A 12940-nucleotide genomic window follows, 5' to 3' on the forward strand; every position below is an offset into this window, starting at 1 on the left:
AGGGGGAGGAGAGGTCCACCACTGGAGTTCAGAGGGGAGGAGAGGTCCACCACTGGAGTCCTGGGAGGAGGAGAGGTCCACCAATAGAATCCTGAGAGGGAGGAGAGGTCCACCAATAGAATCCTGAGAGGGGGGAGAGGTCCACCACTGGAGTCCCGAGAGGGAGGAGAGACAGAAAACCAAACCTCAACTTCGGACACATTGAGTTATCCAACTCTACCACCACCAACTCCATTAGGCCGGAGCCTGACCCCTGTCTCCCCTCATCATGAGCTGCAGGACCTTGCAGTTGAAGACCTCAGTGGAGGACTCATCACCTTATCACCTGATCCATGGCCCTTTCTGCCTCACCATACAGCTGGAGAGAGAAAAGGGGAGGGATGGGAGGAGAGGGGGGGTGAGAGGAGGTAGAGGGGAGGGAGAGAGGATGGGGGAGAGGGGAGATGCAGCGAGAGAGAGCAGGGGGAAGAGAGGGGGAGATAAGATGAGTGGGGAGAGGGAGAAGAGATTGATGGTCAGATTTCACCGATACACACAGTCAGCAATGTCCACGTTCACAGTAGAGAGCTCAGACACTGACCTTTAACCCCATCAGTGCACTCCCCTTGAGGAAGTATCCCTTTGGCCAATCAGGGGCGAGTTGGATGGACTTCTGAGCATCTGATAGGGCAGACGGGTAGAGCTCCAGACACCATTAGGAGGACAAACCATTCCCAAAGAAATACAAGAAATGAGATCAAAGTAGAAATAGTCCAGATCTTTGCCACCTACAAAATCTGGTTGACAACTTAAATTTAAGTACTCCTTCAATGGTCTAGGGAGCAACATACCCCTACCACACACATACACACACAGGCATCCACAAGTAACAAGAACACACCCATACAATGTCTGAACTAATGGGAAAGAATCTGGCAAGATCTAGACGTGTGTGTATGTATATGTGTGTGTGTGTGTGTGTGTGTGTGTGTGTGTGTGTGTGTGTGTGTGTGTGTGTGTGTGTGTGTGTGTGTGTGTGTGTGTGTGCCCCTAGCCACTCATAGTTATGTGGTTCAATGGCCCCCTCATGTGTCCAATGGGCAGAAATACAAGAAACAAGCTGAATGGATGTAGTTATGATTAGATGTAAATTAACAAAATAATATATTTATTTGTTGTCTTTTTATTGTCTACCTTTGAGCTTATTTACAACATGATGCTTATACTGTGTTCAATGTATGTAAAATACGTCATTATTAATTATGTGATAATGAAACAAGCAATATCATGACACTGAACAATATGGTATTACATAATATAAAATATAAAATGACCAGTAATGACTTACAGCAATACAAAGTAAAACATATTTTAACACATCAGGAACAACTCCAGAGATACAAATATTTAAAAGCTCTTGTCAATATTATTCATTTTTGTGTCACTAAAACAAGCCAAAACTTTATATGTTATAAAAATCTAGAATTGGCAAAATCCCATGAAAAAGAAAAGCAATACAATCTACAGATAGTAAACAGATAAATTGAAATTTTGAACCTGTAAATGAACCCACAAATGCTGATGCTCCAGATACTCAACTAGTCTAAAGAAGGCCAGTTTCATTGCTTCTTTAATCAGCGAGCACAACAGTTTTCAGCTGTGCTAACATAATTACAATATGGTTTTCTAATGATTCATTTACCTTTTAAAATGATAAACTTGGATAACACAACGTGCCATTGGAACACAGGAGTAATGGTTGCTGATAATTGGCCTCTGTCCGCCTTTGTAGATATTCCATAAAACATTGCATTTTCCAGGTAGAATACTAATTTACAACATTAACAATGTCTACACTGCATTTCTGATCAATTAGATGCTATTTTAATGGACAATTTTTTTTGCTTTTCTTTCAAAAACAAGGACATTTTAAGTGACCCCAAACTTTTGAACGGTAGTGCACATACTGTATTTATCATTAGGAGAACAATCTCAATTCCAGCATTTACTCAGATGTTAAACCTCATTGTCTCAAACCTTCTAGATTAAAAAGCAATATCATAGTAAGAGAATAAAATTGTGAGGCCTAGCTTTGGTTTGATGATGTTGCTCTTCAGTCCAGGTTCTGTGGTGGTTCTCTTCAGTCCAGGTTCTGTGGTGGTTCTCTTCTGTCCAGGTTCTGTGGTGGTTCTCTTCAGTCCAGGTTCTGTGGTGGTTCTCTTCTGTCCAGGTTCTGTGGTGGTTATCTTCAGTCCAGGTTCTGTGGTGGTTCTCTTCAGTCCAGGTTCTGTGGTGGTTCCCTTCAGTCCAGGTTCTGTGGTGGTTCTCTTCAGTCCATGTTCTGTGGTGGTTCTCTTAAGTTCTCATAATCGGAGGGCTCAGCATCTTTCTAAGGGGCTGTGTCACTCTCCAGGTTCTGTGGTGGTTCTCTCCAGTTCTCATAATCTGAGGGCTCAGCATCTATCGGTGGGGCTATGTCACTGTCCAGGTTCTGTGGTGGTTCTCTCCAGTTCTTATAATCGGAGGGCTCAGCATCTTTCTGAGGGGCTGTGTCACTGTCCAGGTTCTGTGGTGGTTCTCTTCAGTCCAGGTTCTGTTTTGGTTCTCTTCAGTCCAGGTTTTGTGGGGGTTCTATTCAATCCAGGTTCTGTGGTGGATCTCTTCAGTCCAGGTTCTGTGGTGGTTCTCTTCAGTCCAGGTTCCTTTTTGGTTCTCTTCAGTCCAGGTTCTTTGGTGGTTCTCTCCAGTTCTCATAATCGGAGAGCTCAGCATCTTTCTGAGGGGCTGTGTCACTGTCCAGGTTCTGTGGTGGTTCTCTTCAGTCCAGGTTCTGTTTTGGTTCTCTTCAGTCCAGGTTTTGTGGGGGTTCTATTCAATCCAGGGTCTGTGGTGGATCTCTTCAGTCCAGGTTCTGTGGTGGTTCTCTTCAGTCCAGGTTCCTTTTTGGTTCTCTTCAGTCCAGGTTCTTTGGTGGTTCTCTCCAGTTCTCATAATCGGAGGGCTCAGCATCTATCTGAGGGGCTGTGTCACTGTCCAGGTTCTGTGGTGGTTCTCTCCAGTTCTCATAATCGGAGGGCTCAGCATCTATCTGAGGGGCTGTGTCACTGTCCAGGTTCTGTGGTGGTTCTCTCCAGTTCTCATAATCGGAGGGCTCGGCATCTATCTGAGGGTCTGTGTCACTGTCCAGGTTCTGTGGTGGTTCTCTCCAGTTCTCATAATCGGAGGGCTCAGCATCTATCTGAGGGGCTGTGTCACTGGGGGAGTCCCTCACATTCTGAAAGAAGGAACACTGAATGAGCACTTTACGAACCCCTCCCTCCAAAATGTTTATGTAAATTAATTTGCTTACTGTCTATGGTATTAGGATTTAAATCTTTGGTTTTTTACATTATTACCTGTGTGTCTGATGTTGCATTACTTCCTCCTGTGGATCTCCTGTAATGAGGGACAGAGTTAAATCTGCTCTCTACTGACCTCTTGTGGAGGTTGATATGTTACTAACACAGGACATGTAAATGCAAGTCACCTCCTCAGAGTGCAGTAGATGGTGACAAGAAGAGCTCCAGCAGTCAGGACAGCCCCCACCCCCACCACAGGAACCCAGGGAAACACTGCTGCAGGGACATGAGTTTATAAATGCATGATGTCAGAATGAAATATGTCAAATGACAGAGCACAAAAAATGGACAGAATGTGTCATACTTACATATAACATTAATATGGACAGGGATAGTCTCTCTCCCTATAATGTTCAGAGCCTCACAGTAGTATCCCTCTCTGTCCTCAGAGCTGATGTTATGGATGGTGTAACTCTGTCCTGATGCTTTTGGTGAGGTTACATTCCTCTTGTACCAGGTGTATTTGTCCACAGGTGGGTTGGCATCACTGCTGCAGGTCAGATTCACTGAACTGCCCTCCACTATTTCACCAGAGGGACTGACTGACACTGAGGTGTTCCTTGGGCCATCTGAAGACATTGCATTTATCAAATACAGTAAATCAGTGCAATTTAAAAGATTAGAACATTTAAAAGCACATGATGTTACTTAATAAAGAATACAACTGGAGATAAATAAAACATACTTACAATGTTTTTATACCGAACTAAAGATTTAAACCCCATGTACTTACATCTGACAGTGAGAGTCTCTTCAGCAGAGGGGAGATCCTCATGTCCTTCTACAGAACAGGAGTATCTGCCTGTATCCTCACTGCTGACTGAGAATAGGATGTAGACTGGAGAGGAGGTGTTGTTGTTTGGTATAGGCTGTCCATTCTTATACCAACTGTAGACTGTGATGGGGACCAGTGTACAGTTGGTTCTACATCTCAGTGTGACTCTCTCCCCCTCTGACACAGATGTAGGATCCATCTCCAACACAACATCTGGAGTTAAAGGAAACATATCATTAATATCCTCCTAAATACACAATATATTCAAAAGTATCTGGACACCCTTTCAAATTAGTGGATCCAGCTGTTCAGCCACACTTGTCTCTGAGCACACAGCCATGGAATCCCCATAGACAAACATTGGCAGTAAAATGACCTTACTGAAGACCTCAATGACTTTCAATATGGTACCGTCATATGATTCCACCTTTCAAACAAGTCAGTTCGTCAAATTTCTGCCCTGCTAGAGCAGCCCCAGTCAACTGTAAGTGCTGTTATTGTGAAGTGGAAACGTTTAGGAGCAACAGCGGCTCAGGTGAAAAGTGGTAGGCCACACAAGTCAAGCTCACAGAAGAGGACCGCCGAGTGCTGAACCGCATAGCACATTAAAATCGTCTGTCCTGGGTTGCAACACTCACTCAAGTTCCAAACTGCCTCTGAAAGTCATTCAGCACAAGAACTGTTCTTCGGGAGCAGCCGCACACAAGCCTAAGATCACCATGCATAATGCCAACTGTCGGCTGGAATGGTGTAAAGCTCGCTGCCATTGGACTGGAGCAGTGGAAACACGTTTTCTGAAGGCATGAATCATGCGCCACCATCTGTCAGTCCAAAAGACAAATCTGGGTTTGGCGGATGCCAGGTGAACACTACCTGCCCGAATGCATAGTGCCAACTGTAAAGTTTGGCAGAGGAGGAATAAAAGTCTTCGGCTGTTTTTCATGGTTTGGGATAGATCCCTTAGTTCCATTGAATGGAAATCGTAACTCTACAGTGCACAATGAGATCCTCAATGATTCTGTGCTTCCAACGTTGTGGCAACAGTTTGGGGAAGGCCCTTTACTGTTTCAGCCTGACAATGCGCCTGTGCACAAAGTGAGGTCCATACAGAAATGGTTTGTCGAGATCGGCGTGGAAGAATTTAACTGGCCTGCACAGATCCCTGACCTCAACCCATCGAACACCTTTGGGCTGAATTGGAACTCAGACTGCGAGCCAGGCCTAATCCCCAAACAACAGTGCCGACCTCACTAATGCTGTTGTGGCTGAATGGAGGCAATGGTCCAACATCTAGTGGAAAGCCTTCCCAGAAGAGTGGAGGCTGTTATAGCAGCAAAGGGGGGACAACTCCATCTCCACATTAATGGCCATGATTTTGAAATGAGATGTTCGACGAATAGGTGTCCACATCATTTTCATCATGTCGTGTATGTCCTCTGATGTGAAATACAATATTTTGTATTTTTCTGTTACAAACCACTACTGTGTCTGTATGACTGCCCTTAATAAGGTAATTACAGTAATAGATGTGAGATGAGTGACAGATTACCTGAGACAGTCAGGGAGACAGGTGAGCCAGCAAACTTATCTCCAGATGTTATGAATCTGAACCTGAACCCAGCAGTCATTCAATCTCAGGTCTGTGATTCTCAGGGTACAGTCACTCTCCTTATCCCCAAGGTACTCTATATGACCCTCATACCCTGGCGCTGAGCTCAGATCTTCAGTGTCCATACCAGACCATTTAGTAAACCAAAAAGAAAGCATGTTTGATCTCATGATAACTGGGATATGTGTAAGAGCAGGATATGTCCACTATTAAATACTTCTTTTCCACCATCATTTGCAAATAAATTCATGAAAAATCCTACAATGTTATTTTCTGGATTTTTTTTCCACATTTTGTCTGTTATAGTTGAAGTGTACCTATGATGAAAATTACAGGCCTCTCTAATCTTTTTAAGTGGGAGACCTTGCACAATTGGTGGCTGACTAAATACGTTTTTGCCCCACTGTATATAGACATAAATACAAACCAAGACCATTTTCCTGAACTAAATGGAATTCAACATTTTAACTATATTGAATGTAACTGTACCTGTGATAGACAGAGTGACTCCAGGATCACCAGTATATTGAATGTTACTGTACCTGTAACAGACAGAGTGACTCCAGGATCACCAGTATATAGAATGTTACTGTACCTGTAACAGACAGAGTGACTCCAGGATCACCAGTATATAGAATGTTACTGTACCTGTAACAGACAGAGTGACCCCAGGATCACCAGTATATTGAATGTAACTGTACCTGAGACAGACAGAGTGACTCCAGGATCACCAGTATATAGAATGTTACTGTACCTGTAACAGACAGAGTGACTCCAGGATCACCAGTATATAGAATGTTACTGTACCTGTAACAGACAGAGTGACCCCAGGATCACCAGTATATTGAATGTAACTGTACCTGAGACAGACAGAGTGACTCCAGGATCACCCGTATATAGAATGTTACTGTACCTGTAACAGACAGTGACTCCAGGATCACCAGTATATAGAATGTTACTGTACCTGTAACAGACAGAGTGACCCCAGGATCACCAGTATATTGAATGTAACTGTACCTGTAACAGACAGAGTGACTCCAGGATCTCCAGTATATAGAATGTAACTGTACCTGTAACAGACAGTGACTCCAGGATCACCCGTATATAGAATATTACTGTACCTGTAACAGACAGAGTGACTCCAGGATCACCAGTATATTTCCCTTCGGTCTGATCTGTTATAAATCTGAACTTGTACGTAGCTGAGTCTCTCTCTCTCAGATCTGTGATTTTCAGGGTACAGTCTTTCTTCTTATCCCCATGATACTCCAGACGACCTGCATTCTCTGGGTTCTGACCTAGATCTTCAGGTTCTACACCAGTCTCCATTTTAGTGTACCAGAAGGTTGATGTGACTTCAAGATCTCTGGGATAACTGAAAGAGCAGGTCAGCTCCACTGTTGACCCCTTCAAGGCACAGATACTCTGAGTGGTGTAAGTCACACTCCAGCCATTCTGCCCCAGTACAACTGAACAGTCACACAACACAAGGGTATTACATTAATTCAAGGTATATTGTCTCACACTGACTGTAGGGTTTGTCCACACTTTGTTGCCATAGTTCCTGATTTGAGTGTGAATGGAAACCACAGATAAGCATCACTCAGTGAGGTGTGAAAGACAACTATTTAAGTGAAGTGGAGACGCCTAACAGAACACACCAGAATAACATTATGCAAATTTTAGAAATGTCTGTAGATTGACAAACATATCAAGTAATGAATAATAACATACCTGCTACAGACCAGAGAAACACCACCAACACACTTCCTGCTGTTCTCAAGGCCATTGTTGCATCTCCCACCCTGCAGTCTTAGAAACATAAACAACAACTCACTCTATAGCTGGTGAATAACTCCACCTGATACATTGAAGTAGAAACTGTAAATGGAGTCCAGGGCCTCATTACTGAAAATGAACCAGGCTCATATTGTGTTGAGTTGTATTATGCTATATGGTTGTCTATGTGAATACTGTCTGTCTGTAAGTCTATTGCACTATGTATGTAATGCGTGTGATGTGTTGCATGTCTGTCTACATCTGTCTATTTAAGATGACATGTTGTATGATGCAAAAATAATTTCCTAATGGATACAATAAAGTCATCATCATCACCATCATAAACAACAATTCCATATTGTAAACCCATATTTCTACATGGATTGTTCTGATGCTGTTTTATTTTCAGAACCCCAAATATAGGAGGATAAATGTTCAAACCTCTACGTTCCGTCACACACACACACACACACACACACACACACACACACACACACACACACACACACACACACACACACACACACACACACACACACACACCCTCACTCCCCACTCCCCACCTTGGCTTCCATGGCAATATTGGGGAACCTTTCCCCAATAGAATCTTTCCCCGGGGGAACCTGTTGGTATTCTCACAAACAATCACAACATTGTGTCAATAATATATAGATATACTGTGTGTGAGGCTCTTGATCATATCTTTGATCATGACACTGGTGAGGAGGAGAGAGTCCTTGTTAAACTTTGACACAAAGTAGTCTGTGATAAACAGCACAATATGTTTCATCTGAGTATTTGTTATAGTCAAATAATCCACACATTATGCTTTTCTTTACTCAGAACGTGTTGTATGAGCTCAGGCCAATGAGGCCTACAGGCCATAAATAGCAAATAGAAGTTCAAAACGTGTAATGTTCACAAGAACTTAAGTTAATAACAAGATCTTATACAACATTAGGTGATAATATATGTATTATTATGGGTTTATAATCAGCTATAATGGGGAGGTCATTTTGGACTGGGAACACAGAATAAATTAACATGAAACGAACACAACAGGAGTATTAAAGTAGTCAGAACATAAGTAGCTGATACAGAACTGTCCTTTCCTTCCTCTTTAAAACATTTATCTGCATGACGACCTGAACAGCATGTCAGAAAAGGGAGGTTATTGTATTAAAATGGGTCCTACATTTATAAAATTGACTAAATGTCCCCCATTTCCACTTTTATTTAAATACAGAACCATGTTAACAATATGTTGACTATTCTATATGGAATGTTTATAATATCTTAGAATGTGTTGCCTTGTCCCTCTGAGTTCTACATGGAACAGGTCAAAGTTCCATTTACATTTGGTCAGTTCCATGATGTCATTCATTATGTTCTATAAACACATTCAATTTACTCTCCTCATCAGCTGCATCAAAGTGGTACTGAAGGTTCCAGTGTTCTAGACTAGAGCTCCTCCTACTGGCATCTCAACATTACTGCAGCAGTCAGATATGAATGTCCTCAATAATGGTGGGCTAATAACAACAATACAAACTGGAAATGAAACAGACAGAATGGTGAAACACAACACTGTCTACTTGACAACACTGTCTACTTGACAAAGTCACATTTAAACACACAAACACTGATGTCCGTAGTAGTGCAACATGCCTCTATCATATTATGGTACACTGTTGACCCTTGTGTACAGTACTGGTAGTATCATTAGTTAGCAGAGGAATCAGTATCATTATCACCATAGTCTGCTGTATTGACTGCTGCTGTCCATATACTGTATAGTCTAATGTAGCCTGATATCCATATATAGTCTAATGTAGCCTGATATCCATATATAGTCTAATGTAGCCTGATATCCATATATATTCTAATGTAGCCTGCTTTCCATATATAGTCTAATGTAGCCTGCTATCCATATATAGTCTAATGTAGTCTGTTATCCATATATAGTCTAATGTAGCCTGATATCCATATACAGTCTAATGTAGCCTGCTATCCATATATAGCCTAATGTAGCCTGCTATCCATATATAGTCTAATGTAGTCTGTTATCTATATATAGTCTAATGTAGCCTGCTATCCATATATAGTCTAATGTAGTCTGTTATCTATATATAGTCTAATGTAGTCTGTTATCCATATACAGTCTAATGTAGCCTGCTATCCATATATATTCTAATGTAGCCTGCTATCCATATATAGTCTAATGTAGCCTGCTATCCATATATAGTCTAATGTAGTCTGTTATCTATATATAGTCTAATGTAGTCTGTTATCCATATATATTCTAATGTAGCCTGCTATCCATATATAGTCTAATGTAGCCTGCTATCCATATATAGTCTAATGTAGTCTGTTATCTATATATAGTCTAATGTAGCCTGCTATCCATATATAGTCTAATGTAGTCTGTTATCTATATATAGTCTAATCTTCCCAAGATGGCATAGCAGTCAGACGTCCTTTGTCCTGGTCTTGTCGTGTCCCGTTTACATATTTACACCTTTCTTCGCATATCTTTTATATATTTTCTTTTCCAAAACTCAACTTCAAAACACTCTCCTGCAACCAGCCTCACCAATTTAAAAAAAGTATTATTTACCTCAAATCTGAAATCCACAATCAAAGCTAGCCAGAAGCTAACCAGAAGCTAGCCAGAAGCTAACCAGAAGCTAACCAGAAGCTAGCCAGACGCTAACCAGAAGCTAACCAGAAGCTAGCCAGAAGCTAAACAGAAGCAAGCCAGAAGCTAGCCAGAAGCTAGCCAGTTTACTGACTAACATTAGTATTCAGCTAACCACAGTTTTGTGGTCATCAGCTCTCCTTTAGCTCAAAAATCTATCGCCAGTTTTGTACAACGCGACTCAGACCAGAACATACCGGACTTATTTTTTCTCTCCATATCCCTGGATTTCAACCGCAAGCTCTGGACATTTACACCTGGATCTCGCAGCCAGCTAGCTGCTATCCATGTGACTATTGGCTTACATCGAACCCGGAGCAAATATAAATTATTCCGGAGCTAGCCAGCTAAAGAGTTCCATCAGCCACTCCTGGGCTACATTCACCTATCCGGACCCTGTTTTACTGCCAATGCAGAGCCCCACCGGGCCTTCACGACTTGACTACTGACGTTATCTACCCGAGGGAGTTATCCAACTTGCCCCTCCGTCGCGACCTTACCTAAAAGCCCATCTGCGGCCCGCTAATCGTTAGCTGTCTTATCGGCTGCTATCTGACTAAGTCTATCCGACAATTTAACTTGGGTCACTATAACGATATCTATTTTGCAAATTGGATTGATCCCCTCTACCACACGGAACCCCACTAATCTACCGACGGAAACACACGAGGTGGCTAAAAACAGACCTACAACCTATGCTAGCTTGCTACCGATGGCCCGGCTAGCTGTCTGAATCGCCGTGACCCCAACCAACCTCACTACTCACTGGACCCTTATGATCACTCGACTAAGCATGCCTCTCCTTAATGTCAATATGCCTTGTCCATTGCTGTTCTGGTTAGTGTTTATTGGCTTATTTCACTGTAGAGCCTCTAGCCCTGCTCACTATACCTTATTCAAACTTTCAGTTCCACCACCCACACATGAGATGACATCACCTGGTTTCAATGATGTTTCTAGAGACAAAATCTCTCTCATCATCACTCAATACCTAGGTTTACCTCCACTGTATTCCCATTCTACCATACCTTTGTCTGTACATTATACCTTGAAACAATTTTATCGCCACCAAACACCTCCTTTTACTCTCTGTTCCAGAAGTTCTAGACGACCAATTCTCATAGCTTTTAGCCGCACCCTTATTCTACTCCTCCTCTGTTCCTCTGGTGATGTAGAGGTGAATCCAGGCCTAGCTCCACTCCTATCCCCCAGGCGCTCTCTTTTGAGGACTTCTGTAATAGTCTTGGTTTCATGCATGTTAACATTAGAAGCCTCCTCCCTAAGTTTGTTTTATTCACTGCTTTAACACATTCTGCCAACTCGGATGTTCTAGCCGTGTCTGAATCCTGGCTTAGGAAGACCACTAAAAATTCAGAAATGTTCATCCCTAACTACAACATTTTCAGACAAGATAGAATGGCCAAAGGGGGCAGTGTTGCAATCTACTGCAAATATAGCCTGCAGAGTTCTGTTCTACTATCCAGGTCTGTACCCAAACAATTTGAACTTCTACTTTTAAAAATCAACCTCTCTAAAAACAAGTCTCTCACCGTTGCCGCATGCTATAGACCACCCTCTGCCCCCAGCTGTGCTCTGGACACCATATGTGAACTGATTGCCCCCCATCTATCGTCAGAGCTCGTGCTGCTAGGCTACCTAAACTGGAACATGCTTAACACCCCAGCCATCCTACAATCTAAGCTTGATGCCCTCAATCTCACACAAATGATCAATGAACCTACCAGGTACCACCCCAAAGCTGTAAACACGGGCACCCTCATAGATATCATCCTAACCAACTTGCCCTCTAAATACACCTCTGCTGTTTTCAACCAAGATCTCAGCGATCACTTTCTCATTGCCTGCATCTGTAATGGGTCAGCGGTCAAACAACCTCCACTCATCACTGTCAAACGCTCCCTGAAACACTTCAGGAAGCAGGCCTTTCTAATCGACCTGGCCGGGGAATCCTGGAAGGATATTGACCTCATCCCGTCAGTGGAGGATGCCTGGTTATTAAAAGAAAAGCCTCCCTCACCATCTTAAATAAACATGCCCCATTCAAGAAATTTAGAACCAGGAACAGCTTTAGCAGTTGGTTCTCTCCAGACCTGACTGCCCTTAACCAACACAAAAACATCCCATGGCATTCTGCATTAGCATCGAACAGCATCGAACACCCCAGTGATATGCAACTTTTCAGGGAAGCTAGAAACCAATATACACAGGCAGTTAGAAAAGCCAAGGCTAGCTTTTTCAAGCCAAAATTTGATTCCTGCAAAACAAACTCAAAAAAGTTCTGGGACACTGTAAAGTCCATGGAGAATAAGAACATCTCCTCCCGGCTGCCCACTGCACTGAAGACGGGAAACACTGTCACCATCGATAAATCTACTATAATTAAGAATTTCAATAAGGATTTTTCTACCGCTGGCCATGCTTTCCACCTGGCTACCCCTACCCCGGTCAACAGCACTGCACCCCGCACAGCAACTCGCCCAATCCTTCCCCATTTCTCCTTCTCCCAAATCCAGTCAGCTGATGTTCTGAAAGAGCTGCAAAATCTGGACCCCTACAAATCAGCCGGGCTAGACAATCTGGACCCTTTCTTTTTTTTATTTTATTTTTTATTTCACCTTTATTTAACCAGGTAGGCAAGTTGAGAACAAGTTCTCATTTACAATTGCGACCTGGCCAAGATA

At 42.6% G+C, this 12940-nt stretch overlaps 1 pseudogene; it reads right to left on the reverse strand.

The window, feature by feature from the left end:
* Window positions 1-1166: 1166 nt before the first annotated feature.
* The window catches only part of LOC115124502 (B-cell receptor CD22-like), a 57042-nt pseudogene continuing 45268 nt past the window's right edge, over window positions 1167-12940 (reverse strand).

The sequence above is a fragment of the Oncorhynchus nerka genome, linkage group LG15 (genome assembly GCF_034236695.1).
Source record: "Oncorhynchus nerka isolate Pitt River linkage group LG15, Oner_Uvic_2.0, whole genome shotgun sequence".
Lineage (NCBI taxonomy): Eukaryota > Metazoa > Chordata > Actinopteri > Salmoniformes > Salmonidae > Oncorhynchus > Oncorhynchus nerka.